The following is a 14,631-nucleotide window of genomic DNA, read 5'->3' as shown; positions in this document are numbered from 1 at the left end:
CTGTTCCTCGCTGGATTAAGGGTGATAATGTGCTTGGAGGTTTTAAATGGACAAATAAAGATGCTCCCCCTTTATCCCCTCCCCTCCCGGTTTACAGCCGGGCGACGGCTCCTTGGGCAGAGCAGGAGGGATTCAGGCATTCCCGAGAGTGGTATGTGACTCCTTAATGCCTTGGATTTCAGGAAATACATTTTCTGCTCGTTAAAATTACTTCGAAGTGCCGGTTTTAAAGTCATCATGCTGCTTTTTAATTGAAGATGCACATAGCTTTGTTTGTTGGCATCGCGTGTACGTAGAATCTCAGGATAGTTTGGGTTGGAAAGGATCTTAAAGCTCATCTCATTCCAACGCCCCTGCTAAGGGAATAAATTTTTGTTTTGGAAGCACTTGGGTGGACGGTGATTTGGGTTGTTCTGGTGATATGCAGCTCATTTGTTAATTTTTTTCCTGCTAACTGCAAATCCAAGGGGTTTGTATGTGCACGGAGAGACGCGGAGTGCCGCTTCAGGGTGGAAATAGCTGCTCCAAAAGATCACGTGGAGGTCAGTTCCCTGAATTTGCACGGAGTCCTGCGCTCGGATTTGGGAGGGAGCAGCCCTGGGATTCTGGCTGGGTGAAGCTAATCAGTGAAATCCCAGAATTTCCTGTGTGCTGGAAAGCTTTGCCTTCCTGCAGCATTGTTGCTGTTCTTGCCTTTCTCCCGTCTGGAGGTGGGAGATTAATCCCCTGCGTTCAGGTATTGACTTGATTTCTATTTCAGTGGCGTAATCCGGGTGATTCTGATTTGTGTGTGAGGAATGGGATTAGGGGAAATCTCACTTGGCAGATGGCGGAGCTCTTCTGTGCCATTAGGAGATATTGTAACCTTTGATTGTACCTGCAGGTCTGGTAATAGAGCTCAGGCTCTTTGGGCTTTGGTAATAGAATTCCATTCCAGATCAAATATTGCTCATGATAAATTACTGGGATCACATTAAAGGAGCTGCAGCAAACAGAAATTGATGTTTTGTCTAAACTGGTGCTTTACTCTAGGGTGGTAATTGCAGGCAATTTTCCCTGTCTGCTGAGGGGTAAACTCTGTTTCCAGGGTAACTGGGAAGTTGTTCAGCTGCTTCTGAGGTACTTTTTTTGCCAGAGCTGAAGGTTGTTGGCATTTTCTTTTCCTTGTCTCTCCTCCACAAACCAGAAAGATTTGCATCTTTCTAACGACCACATGAAAATGGGAGTTTTCTTTGTTTTCCTGTGACGTTTGCAGGGTGTGGAGGGAAGCAGACAGTTGTGTGGCAGAAATGCTAATAAAGCTGCCTGGCAGCTTAATTCAAGTAAAGACTTTCTCAAAAAAAAAAAAAAATCTTTAAAGAATTTATAAACTTTTCCCCTCTTTTGTTTTTTTGGCTAGGATTTTCTTCACAGTGTGTTCTGCCTTTTCCTGTAAGAATTATCAAGGATATTTATTAGTAAGTAAAGCTTTAAAGCCTTTGTGCTTCAGAGTAGTTAAGGAGGTTGGAACCATATTTAAATAGATGCTGTAGGCTGTAATTCCCTTTTGATAGGTGTAGAGTTTATTGAAAATGGGTGTGTAAACTTTTCCTCTGTTTCAGACACTGCCCTGAGCTAATTCTAAACTGTTTCCTTCCTAATGTATAGAAGACACAGAACCAAGTCACTCTGGAGTGTCACAGTATGGAAAGTCCCTAAAAGGAGGCAAAGTCTAGGACCGTTTCCAACTGGAATACTTTGGTTTATCATTTTTTGCTGTCTCATTTTATATGTGGCAGTAAAGGACGTGCACAGCCCCAGCCCCAGGGTTGTGCTCACGCTGCAGTTCTGGAGCTGCTGCTCTTATGGCAGGAGAAAGGGCACAGTACCCATCTGTGCTCCTCCTCACGCAGCTCTGGCCTGACGAGATAACCAGGGATTCAGAAAATTTCCATGGCTGATGATGAAGCAGTTTTTCCCTCTGCCATACTGAGGCTTTGTGTAACTGCAGGATTTTTTTTTTTTTTTTGTGTGTGGTTTTTTTTTTTAATTTCCATTTTCAGCCATGTGCAGCACCATTACATTGGGTGTTAACTGAGCCCCTTAAATGTGCAGACTCCTCTGGCAGTGGCAGTAGGCTTCCCAAATGCCTGATTTCTACCAAAGGGGAAAAAACCCAGTTACAACTTGAAAATAGGCTTTACTGAAAGCAGGGATTTCAGACTTTGTTTCATAAGTTTACCAACCCTTCCTGCTCCATGTGCTCAAGGTGACATTCAGACTACATGTGAAAGAAGCAAGTCCTGACCAGCAGGTCCCAGGTGGATGGAGAGCTCAGGTATTCCTGCTCCTGGGATTCTTTGCACAGCTCTGTGATTTCACTTGGGTGTTGTCCTGGACTCTGCTCCATTCAGCACTCATGTTTCTCTGGCTATTAGATAATTTTGAAACCAGTCCTGTCACCTGCCCGTTCTTTGGCACGTGTTTGGTTACTGCTGAGTGAAAAAGGAGCTAAATCTCTGTGGTGAGGAATGCGTTGCTCTTCACTCCCTGGTCCTTGCCCTGGAGTTATTCCCTGTTTGGTTGTTGCTTATGGAGCTTCCTCCCTTCTGGCAGATTTTCCAAGTAACATGTGAATCAAATTGATAGGATTTCTCTGTCCTTGAGTTTGTAAACAGAGATAAGAAAACTTCCCACCGTCTTGAAAATTCTGGTGTAGCATTGTTTGTGAGGAGTGCTGTGCACATCAGGATTCAGGAGCACGTTGGAGATGATTTCCCTGAGTGTGTCATTTAGGGACACCTTACACTTGTGATTTCCTCTGCTGGCTGCTCGTGTGTTTAAAAATGGTGCTGGTTTCTTGTTGGGCAGTTTCCTAGATCAAGGTATTTCTCCAAGCCACGGTGTGTTTTCTCAAATTGATACTCCACAGAAGTTAATAACTTGGCACTGTTCCCTATCCAGGGGAAGTGTCCTTTGGCAATGCATTGGTAATGCTGGGTAGTTAGTGAAAAATTTGACTGGTAAAAGGGTGTGTCTAAATGCAGACTGAAGTGTTCTGCATCCATTTATGTGTAATGTTGCTGTTCTTTCCTTATATTCAAGCTGTTTATTTTAATGGAATGTTTTCTTGCATGAGGTTTGAGGTCTTTCGCTTCCCGAGCTGTGTGAAATGTCCATGATGCTGTTGGTTATAGGGAGGTGTGCAGTGCTGCAGTCTTTCTGCCCATTGATTTTTATAAATGTATGTATTTCTTAGGGTAGGTGCAGCTTGTTCAGTTCTCAAGTAGCAGACAGCATTTGGGGAGGAAGGGAACATTCCAGTGAATCCTTTATGGAGCAGGAGATCCTGCTGTGGGCTGCTTGGAAAAGCGAGACTGAAATAAATGCTCAATTCTGCAAGCCCAGGCATGAGGCTTGTGGTGATGCTGTGAGCCCAGTCTGTATCACTGGTTTGTGTTTGGTGCACAGGGGTGACTGGAACCTGGGAATGTTGCAATGTTTTTAGGTGTGTTTTTAGTTTTATGTGTAAGAATTGCCCAAAGGCATTGTAGGGCAAAAGCCACAGATTTTTTTTGCTTTTGCTTCAGAAATCTCTTTAAATGAAGAGTCACTGGTTGTGGTAGTAGGATTTGCAGTGTAAACCACTGTGTGGTTGTCTTGAGCTTGCAGCCAAAAAGACTGGAATAATAGCATCAGGAGAGCTGAGGAATTCTTTCCACAGCAACCAGTCTTGAATCCTAATCATGGCCCTCGGTGTGACCACAGGCTTGGTAGGTTTAACAGCTTAACTGGAAGTCTCCATGCTTGACAAACTTGAGATGCACCTGCCCTAGGCAGCTGGATGTGCAGAAATTTCCTAAAAATCTCCAGGAGTTGGCTGTTGGGTTGTCTGGATATGTGCTTCCAGTGAGATGTGACTGCTGATTCCAAGGAGATGCTTTTCTTGCTGGGTTAGAGGTGAAGTTGGTTCTCTGTTCTCTTGCCCTTCATTAACTCTCAGTGAGATTGAAGGACATCCATGAATTTCTGAACTCTCAGGCCATTCTTTTCAAGTTGTGTTCCAGGAATAATTTAAAAATTTACAAATAACAAAGCCAGAGCAAGTCAATTGCTCTTTGCCTTGAGAGAGTTTCTGGAGGTGAAGAGGATTTTGTGTCTTGAGTTCTGCTAACTGGCAGGAAAACCAAATTCTTATGAAAACCTGGATATTGAGTGTTGCCAAAACATATTAAATTTAGTGTGGAGACTGTTTTATCTGTTTGCAGTTATTGCTTAAGAAAATGCCTAAGGTTTTCCTTTTGTTCTTGTAATTGGTATGACCTAAATATCTGATCACAAAAGGATATTTAAGTCTACTCAGTGATGATTTTCCTCAGGCCTAGGCTTAAAGAATTCAGACTCTTAAAATTAAGCTGTTTATGGGCACATACCTTATCTTTAGATTCTTTTCTCAAATCAAGGAGGTTTATTTTCTTGGTTCCCATTGTCTTTGGTTTTTTCTGGGAATATGTAATGCTGGAACTTCTGCAAACAAAGACACTTTCAAACAGCTTGGGGGATATTTTTCAGTGCATCTGTATAAATAGGAGATCATTAATACATATTTTTGCAGTTCCTGAATGCCTTACACTTGAGACAATGGGAGTTGAGTTTTCTTTTTATGCTCTTCATCTCTACAAAACACGCTTGAGAAGAGGAAATGAATGTTTTCTGAGGGTTGTGTGATTGTGGTGATGCAGGGCACAGAGAGGGTTATTATCCAAAACACTGCTTGTTTGTGGTTGAGTCATGTCCAGTGAGCACACACTTAAACATTGGGGGTGGGGGGATCTGGGCTCTTCTAAAGCCATTTACAGAGCTGTTCATTAAAAGTTCTTACCAGAATTAAGTGCCAAAACTTCCAGTTTTGTGCTAGAGTAAAGCCTCTGCTTGCCTCAAAGGAGATAGCGTTGGTCTTGGAGCAGCGTGAGAACTGAAAGCTTCTTACTATTGTAGTAATTACGAGTCAGGATGGTCATTAGGCTGGTGTAACGAGCAGGAAGAGATGACAGCTCAGTTGCTGGAGGTTTGGTGTCTCCCCAGTTTTGTCTTGGAGGGAAGAAGCTGTGCGCTCCAGCAGCTCCTCCAAAGAGCGACGCCGCAGCATGGGCAGCTTTGGAGTCAGGCTTGTCTCACTGCACACAGTTTGATGGGCTTCAATACGGGGAGGGAGGAGAGCTGAGCCTTGTTTCCAGGTCAAAACACCCCTTTCATTTGTCTGGGGGCTGGGAATGGCCAGGAGCCGAGTGGGCTGTAACTCCAGCTCCGGGCTTGACCCAGTTCCTGCGCCGAGCTCCGGGAAGCTCCAGACTCCAGCTCTGCTGCAGGGGCAGCGCGGCCATGCCGAGGAGATGGATGGCAAAAAGAGAGGAAAAATAAGTTAGAAGTTAGCATTCTGTTTGAATCTAAACTATGTGTGTTTAGGGCGTTGGGGAGGAGGTGAAGAAGTGAAGATGCTCAGCCTGTACTTTTAGGTTTTCTTTGATTTTTGATTACCCTTCGTAGTTTCTACGGGTATGAAGCTTCTGGTCTTTTAGTGAAATGCATGAAAATAAGAAGATTTGTGTGTGCTTTTAGTGCTGCTATGTTGTTGCCATACACAGCAGCCTCTTCTGTTTATATTTTCATAGTGACTGTTTCTGTAATTCATAGTATTGGTTAAATATTGTGCTTTCAGTGCCTTTCAACAAGTGATGTTAATAAATGTCAAATTCTAAAACTGGTTATTCCTGCTGTTGTAAAATGAGGACCATGATTATTTTACAGTGTTGGTGAGACTTTGAAAGGCAGGAACAGGAGTGGAATTTTAAGTTGGTCTTTATTTTGCTCTTTTAATGAGCTCAGCCTTGAGCCTGTGCTAGGCTGTCTCAGTGCAGCCGTAGCTCCTCGCAGGGAGGGAGTTGTGCCAACTTTTAGGAGGGATGTTTATCTGCTGGGAGTATGTTCAACCATACAAGGCTTTCGATGGACAAAGCTGCCTCATCCATAAGGAGGCCAGCAAAGCCAGCATGTGTTTTAAACAGATTTGGAATTTCTGGCCACTGAAACTGTTTGATATTTCACGAGAACACTGGGAATTCTTCGTTGACCCAAACAAGCACAGCAGGCCTTTCTGCTGAAGCTGAGCAGCACGGCTGGCTCATTCCCTAACTGAGAGACCTTACAGAAATGTCACTGTTGTTATTGTTGTCAAACAGTGTCTTACTGTATTGGCACTATTGAATGTCAAATATTAGTGTAAATCTGTCATTAGAATGTTTTCAGCATCATGATGACTGCAGAGTTATCTAAATACCATCCTGTTCTTGCTGTAAACATGATGCAGTGTGGATTTTTTGCATTTTGAACAGCAGTAACAGATCTGGCCAAGAGAAGCTGTAGCTGCCCCATCCTTGGAAGTGTTCAAAGCCAGGCTGGACAGGGCTTGGAGCAACCTGGTGTCCCTGCCCATGACAGGGGGTGGAATGAGATGAGCTTTAAGGTCTCTTCTAACACTTCTTTTATAATAGATATATTCATTTATCCAAGTAGTACTAAGAATTTCTCAAACACAGATTTATGTATCATAATTCTTACAAGTCGTCATAATGTTCAGTTAATGTCTTCACAAAATGAATATTTAAAAAAGCATGGCAGCTCTGTGGCTGCTGTCTGCAAAGGAGAGATTCAATGAATCACTCTGATTACAGCGGAGTTTCCAGCACAACTTCAGGTCTTTGTTGTTTTCCTAAGTACAGTTTTAGTCACTATTCCTGTGTGGATGTGTGAGGCTGCTGGAGAGGTTTCCACATGTCTGACCTGCTCTCACTTGACAGGGCAGTGATGTTTCCCTGCCTCCTTCCCCAGCTGGCTGAATCACAGCGCCCATCAGAAACTCATCAATAGTTACAGGTCAGCATTTAAAGAAGGTCAGGGAGGCTGCTTTCTGCCTTGTGAGCATTATGCTAATTCAGTCGTTAAACATATTGGAATTGTGCTTCCTTTTGCTTCTGCAGTGCTTGCAGATTCCATGGGAGCCTTTTCCCTGTGCTTGGAGCACAGAGGGTTAGTTTTGGGCAGGGAGAGGTTTTCTTGTAGCCTGTGTTGTAGTCACACACAGGAAGAGCGTCTGTAGAGCTCAGTGTGAATCTGTTCTTCATGTGAAATATTTCCTTGTATAGTGTCACTGTCATGTTGGTGCTCACACATGAGGAGGATATCAAAGGGAGATGATGGAGAGGCTGGAGCCTTAAGATGAAATACATATTTTCCTTTCCCAAAGGCACTTCACTGAAGCACCTGTGTAACTTAGGCCCCAGTACTGACACCTCTGATGAACCATATTGAGCCTTTTCTCTCTTATTTGTTCTTAAATACTGGGAATGTGTTTTAGTATTGTTTCCACATCAGCATGTGTAGAATTTTCAGAGATTATTTGTGCTGCCTGTGATATATGTGTAAAGTAATGATCACACAGAGCATTGTCTTTGTTGATATTGGATTGTTGCACACAATACACAAAGCAATTCATCTGGAATCCAGGTTTTTTCTACTGTAGATTTATGGCTGGCTGAGATGGTGTCTTCACAGGCTTGGCTCTGTAGGGAGAAGGTTCATATATTTTTCAAATTGTCTCCAAAATTCTTGTTTCAGTTCCACTGAGTTTATTTTTAATTTAACAGTTTTCATGCCAGATTTGCACACTTCAAAAATGCTGAAAATGGTTACTTTAAGGTTAAAACTTTTTCCATCTTTGTTCATCTTGACTGTAGAAGTGGTTGTGCTCTCTTCCCTGTCACATCTGGTCTAATAACCCAGGGAAGCTGGGCTTGAACTGAGCTCCCAGAGCCCAGGGTTGAAGCTGCTCACAGAGAGAGTCAGCACCACAATTTGTCAGATCTAATGGCTCTGCTCCTGCTCACATCTGGACTGAAGGCTGGAGTGAAAAACTTGTTAAGGCATGAGTGTATATTTTAAAATATATAATTACCAGAAGGTTGTTTATAACTGTTTACCAATGTGCAAGACAGTGTTTGTAGTAGGTTGGACTGGCTTTTATTAGACTTCAGAGTCTGTGGCGTTTATCACTTTGCTGCAGAGCAAACAGGCCACACAGCTCTTGCAGCCTGTCTACCTGCTTTTTGTTAATGCTGATTTTTGAACACTTTGTCTCTTGAACCTGATGACTTCGGGGAGGAGAACTCATCAGGCTGATCAGGGCAGTTCCTGGGCAGAGTTTGTGTGCGGTAGTTCACATGGACCTTGTGTCCGTGGTTTGCTGGTTGATTCATATGTGATGAAACAAAATGAAAAAATTGCCTAATCTTCTTAACTAAGCAGGTGTCTCCTGTTGGCTCATCAAGTCTCAAAGCTGCAGATTGCTAGAAAATAACAAGAAATTAGATTTTGTGCCTACGTCACTTCTGAAGTATCCTGCACCAGCTGCTGTCCCTTGAAAGATGTTGGGACGTGCGGATCTTTAATTTCCTTTCCAACTTTGCCACTTCACATTCAGTTGTTTGGATTGGTGTGGCTCCTGTTCTGAACTGATTTGGATCAGGTGGGATTCCTTCTCCAGAAATTCTTGACTCAGTGCCAGTTATCTGTTTTTATGACAGCTTTATGCCACCCTTTGAACTTGCAGACCTGTACCAAAAATGCCAGCGAGGGAGTTGGCTCAGCAGATTTCTCAGTAGCTGCAGCATTTGCTGTGCCTCTTGAGGCTGGTGAATGTCTTGTGCCTTCCAGAGGCCTCCAGTGGCGTTAGCAGTGATCACATTGGGATCAGTGGGTCATGCTTCACTGTGGGGCTTTGTGGGGACAGGCATGAACAGAGGTGGGGAGCTGGGAGAACTCGGCGTATCCTGGTTTTCTTTTGAGTCAGATTTCAGTCCAAGGATCCTTCTTTGTAATAACTTCAGAAAGGGGTTTCTAAATTCACTGTGAGATCGTTTTCAAGTTACTAAATCCCTTCCTTGGATATGCTCTGAGAAACAGGGATCAGGTGCCAGGGCTGCTGTAATTGTGGTGTGAGTGTGGCTGGGTGGGGGTGATTTGTGGGAAGCTTCATGCTCTGGCTGCTCATGGACAAGTGAGTGCTTAGGTGCTGAGGTCTGGATGAACTGGTGAGGACAAACCTGTGATCTTTCACTCCTCTCACTCCTCCTAATTTTTGTGAGCTGCAGAATATGCCTGTGTCAGCTATTCATTATTACCCTGCCTTAAAATGTAGGTGATCTCTCCATTGGACCAGGAGTTTCAAGTGCTTTCATGTTACTCTTCTATCTTCATTTTGATATGTTAAAGTGCCTCTCTGCTCTTTGTGCTTAAAACTTCCCAGAAAGTTAAAAAGCCCCCAGGGTTCACTTGTGGTTACAAATGCCCTTCTGTGCCAAAAAAAAAAAAAAAAAAGCTGTGAGTGTGGTTTGAGCAGCCCCTCAGGGGTTCCCTGTCCCTGTGCTGGGTGCTGGGGATGTTCCACACGAGTGTTTGTGCACATCCAGGCACTCCCAGGTTGCCAGTGCCACCACTTGGATTTCAGAGCTGGTTTTTCCCACTCCAGCTATTTCTTTCACTACCCTGAATAAATTTGTTAATGTTTTTAGTGCCTGAACTGTTGTCTTTCAATTAATAGGCATTTTTTCCCCCCTTCTGTGCTTTCTCAAGCATGTAGGGAGGTGGAGGAGATTGTTTAGTACACACTAAGCTTTTGGATAGTGTATGTGTTATCAATAATTCATTACAGGCCTTGATTTTGCTGAATAATGTTGTGTTTCTGAAGAACAAGGTAGCGTACAATGCATGTGCAGACTTGTAGCTGTCAGAGTTCTTGGCTTAAACACCCTTTTGTTCAGAAATGAGGAGAAATGCAGCATCACTGCTCTGGCTCCTTACAGTCACACACGACCCTTTGTGCTCAGTTCCATTCGTGGGGCTTTGGGGGAAGAGGAAGCTCCTTTGTGGATTGCTGGTAACAATGCCCTGCTCACAGGCAACCAAAGGGACACTGATACAAGCTGAAAATACCCAGCCAGTGGTTCTGAGGTGGGCATTTACATTAACATAGGGGAAAAAATCTATTTCCTGCATATGTGAAAAGCCAGATGTGCCCACTGAAGGAAAAAGAGGAGCCTTACCAAGGCAGCAGCAGTAGCTCCTCTGGCACAAGTCGGGCTTTGTTGGCAGAGCAGGTTTGTTCTGGGTGTGCAGCTCAGGGCAGTTTATTGATGGCTGGCAGGAGGCAGCACCCTGCTGCAGCACCATATCCTACCTGATTTAATGCCAGGTGCAGTACACAAGAGATCAAAGGGCTGTTGGAACACTGGGAACAACCTGAAAGGCAAAAGGATTTCATGTCTCAGTATGTCAGTGTGTTTAGGGCAGAGGGTGACATACGGGATTTTGGCTGAGAGAATGATTTATGCCACCAAGTATTTGGCTTTTATAACAATATTTTATTTGACTCAGAATAGATACACCCATCTCTCCTTGGTCCAGTGCTTTTTTCAGTATCTGTGAGACTGGAGTGGAAATGGTAAATCTGAGGGTTATGTCCATTTGATCTGAATGAGATTTAATGGCTCCATCAGTATCCTGAAAGACACTGGAGTAAAATTAATCCAATTTAATACTGTTCATAATTTTCCTGTTGCAAGTTGGGTCATCTTTTCTGTGAAGCACTTGAATTGCTGCTGTAGAGCTGGGCATGGAGGTGCTGCCTGGGAGATGGAGCTGTTTGTTTATTAGTGCCAGCTCTGCCAATCTGTTGTCACAGTGCTTATCTCCTGCAGCAGTACCAGGGAGATCTCCTTATCTCCAGCTCGGTACTGCTGTGCTGCAGCTTTGCAGGCTTCATCTTCAGGGCAGAAGTTGCTACCACTCAGAGGAGCAGGCTCTGAAATTGTTCATTTTTTCAAGAACAGAATCATCTGTTCCTGGGAACCACCTGGTCCAGCCCCCTGTTTATCAGTGCTTGCTCCCATGCAGCTGCAGTTCATTTCTAGAGCCGTGCCTGGTACGAGTATTTTGGGCTTGAGTGTATTTGCTTGTTGACTGAACTCGACTACATGCTTATGCTCTGACTAATCAAATATCTGAAAGGTGGAATGATGGACTGAGTGGAGAAATTGCTGTGACACAGTGTTGGCTCTCTGTTTTGATAGAAAATGTGTCATTAGCAGCCAAATCGAAAGCTGAAAAGACATCTGAAAAGAAATCAGAGGAGACATCTGATGGCAGAGCTGTGAGAGCTGAAGCAGTACATAAATATTTGTACCAAGAATGTGCAATGACAGTTTTCCCCAGATCTTCCAGGGAGGCTGTGGAGTCTCCCTCAGTGGAGTTATTCCAGAACTGTGTGCTCTGAGATGACCCTGCTTGAGCAGGAGGATGGGAGCAGATGACCCTGTGTGGTCCCTTCCAGCCTGAGCCAGGCTGTGACCATGTGGTTTCTTTTAGTCCAGGTGAAAGCTTAGGAGCAGTGTAATCTATTGCAGCATCTCTGCTCTGAGTGTTTTATCAGTAGCTGCCACGTGCTCTTTGTGAATGAGCCTTTGCTGGCGACTGTGCAGCTTCCAAATGTGTCTGTCAGGAAAAGTGCAGGTATAAAAATAATGCACTGTAAACCTGCCTTCTTGTTTTTGCAGAAGAAAAGGAATGTCAGTTCATAGCCCTCGGATACACGTTAGTCACCAGAGCTATGTATATACACATATATAATTTTTAATGTAATGATTTTGGTCTTCTAGCTCATCACTCTCTTTCCTTTGTCCTCCAGTTTTATGGGTTCAAGTTTTCTCCAGATGGTTAAACTGTTGAAGTGATCTCTCGGTGTGTTCAAGGTTGTGCTCCAAGGCCAGTAGCCTAAAGTTTTCTGAAAGTCTGGATGAAACCACTTTTTTTTCTCTCCATATGGCAATACCTTAATTAATTTTTAAGCCTCAGACGAATGTACAAAGGCTCAGTATTTATAAATTTGTCCTGATGACCCCATGTCAATCACAGACAGCTTGAGCTGGGTGTACTTTCTGAAGGTGGTTTACTGTGCCAGGCCACAAATGCTGTTTTCCAGTGCTGGAAATCCATTAGAATTTGAGGAGGCAGATCAGAGGATTAGGGGCTTTGTCCTTCTGACACAAAAGCACCTGCTGTGCATGAAGGCAAGCAGGAAATGTCTTCTCACCTCATGCTATTTCTGTGTTACAGTGACCTTCAGAGGCTGAGTTTGTGTGAAAAGATCCTTCCCCTGATTCCTGCCTGGGGGCACAGGGCCGTGGGTCAGCTTTATTTCTGAAGCCTTCAAAGTGCTGTGGAGGCACTTGCCTATTTTTGTAACAAGTAGGTGGATTTTTTCAATAAACCAAAGCCCACGGATCTGCTTCACTCAATCCTTTGACTTGAATTCCTCAGCAGGTCAGCCAAGCCCTGTCTCCCACGGGAGTGCTGCACCTCCCACAATTCACATGAGCTTTGGTGTCCCCACGCTGGCTGCCAGGCTTAGCAAGGTGCTGTGCTGCAAGGCTATTTTTACTGCACCTTTGCTCATCAAGGAGTTCCAATGTCAGTGTCCAAGTAGCTCCCACCACTGTTTTGGGAGGAAAATGTGCTAATTATATAATTGCTGCTTTTAAAGAATTGCAGCAGCTGGTGGTTCTGAAGGAAGGGAATAAAACAAAATCCAGTGGTGATACCCATGTGCTGTCAGCTCTGAGATCAGATAGTTGTCCTTCCTCTTCCCTTGTTGCCAAGAGGATGAGAAATATGCACAGTTACAGTAAATATTTCCAGGTGTGGGTGGTCTTTAAGCTCCTTTTACTGCTGAAACATGGTACGGAGCGTGGTATCGTGGAGGGGAGTATCAAATGGAAGAACACCAAAGTTGTTTTTCAATCCCATATTTCTGTCTGTGCTGCAGCTGGCTCATCCATCTCCTTACACTCCTTCAGCTGTGTCCATGGTGTGCCTGCCAAACGAGAGCATTCCCACCCAAAGCTGGAACCTCTGCAAAAACAGCCCTGCCTCGCTTCTGGGGGCTTTGGAAAGCGCCGCCTGCTCGAGGTCAGAGGGATCAGTAGCTCCTTGATGTATTTCTGAAACTATAATGAGCCAAATTTCACCTTTTTAAAGCAAGGTCGTGGAGAAAATACGCTCAAAGGATGCATAAATAAATTAGATTTTGATTAATTCCATCATATTCAGGATGTGTAGCATAAGATACCAAAAAGAGTCAGGGATTTAACCCATTCCTTCAGAATCCTTGCAGGAAAACTTAACTCTAGCCAAAATTTGTTTTAAATACAGTTAAAAGTGAAGTTAAGCTTCCTTCAACGAGAAGACCATGTTGCAATTAGCCAGCAGGAAGTTCCATGATGATTTTGAAAAGGTATGAGGATAAATTTGCCAAATTGCAAATTCAAGTACCCACCTTCTGCTGTGTCCAGGACATGACCCCACTGATCTTTGGGATCTGCAGATAGAATAAAGTCCTCCCTGAAACAACCAAATGTCTTCCTGGAAGAGCCGTAATTGGACTTACTTACCTTTTTTCAGTTCTATACTCAGTTTTTCTTGCTTGTAGCCAAACCTGATCATTAATATTTTATCTGGCACGCAATGCAGTTGTTTCTGGAATGTCTTTTTTCCCCTGCTAAACTGCATGGGGAGGTTATTTGCAGGTCTTGTTTGTGGTTTAAAGGCATTTGCAAGGATGAAACCTAAAAGAACATTAGCAGAAGTTGAAGCTGACCACAAAAGCAAAGGTTTGATGAGAGAAGCAAACAGAACAGCACTCTGAGGCCTGCTGGGATTAACCACCTTTGCACAAACACACTTTTAGCCTCACTTCAGCCTTATCCCATAATTCATGTTTTTACTGCAGAATGTCATCCTTAGCTGGCAGAAATCAGGATTTTGCTTTTATTCCCTATTTCAACTGCCAAAAGAATTGGACTTTCTGAAAATAACCCACCCACTAATGAGCTGGGTGGAATCCCTTGTGTGGAGTGCTGGAAGTAAAAGATGATTCACACAGGAGGGTGAGGATATGCAGCTTCTGGTACCAAAAAATGGTGAATCACCTACATTTAATGTAATTTTCATTCGCTTGGGGTTTTTTTCTACCTGAGACTCAAGAGACTTTCAAAACAAATTAGACCTTCTGTGAAACTGGGAAGGGAAGAGAGTTTCCTCTGCAACTGTCAATGAGAGGGTTGGGGAGAGGGAAATTGTGGAAGATTGGGGTGTGATGAGGCGGTTGTGCAGGTCAGAGGAAATGCCAAACGTGCTCTGTCAGTCCCTGTGCTCTTGAGGGATCTCTTGAGTAGAACACAATGTACAAAGAGGAAAATCTCCAGCCAAGACCTGGCTTGGACAAAGTTGATCTTGACCAAGGTGTTGGCCTGAATTGTTTGTAGAGCAGTGGTCATTGCCCCCAAAACCCAGAGCTGAAATTTTTGGAGCTTAATATAAAGTGCCCATTACAGAAAATGGGTGCTTGATAAATCTATGGTTGCAAACTGTGCCTTTCTAAAGGGTGGCATTCTGAAGTTGTTTTCTAGAAAGAACTGGAGCAATCTTTTGTACATTAATCCTGTTGGGTTATGTTTTATATGCGACACACGGACATTATTATGA

At 43.7% G+C, this 14,631-nt stretch overlaps 1 protein-coding gene across 2 annotated transcripts in view; it reads left to right on the top strand.

The window, feature by feature from the left end:
- KIAA1671 (KIAA1671 ortholog) overlaps nucleotides 1-14,631 on the top strand; it is a 62,931-nt gene that overhangs the window by 527 nt on the left and 47,773 nt on the right. The window lies entirely within an intron of this gene.

This window comes from Lonchura striata, chromosome 18, assembly GCF_046129695.1.
Source record: "Lonchura striata isolate bLonStr1 chromosome 18, bLonStr1.mat, whole genome shotgun sequence".
In the NCBI taxonomy this organism is placed as follows: domain Eukaryota; kingdom Metazoa; phylum Chordata; class Aves; order Passeriformes; family Estrildidae; genus Lonchura; species Lonchura striata.
This window is presented reverse-complemented; position numbering and strand designations above follow the sequence as displayed.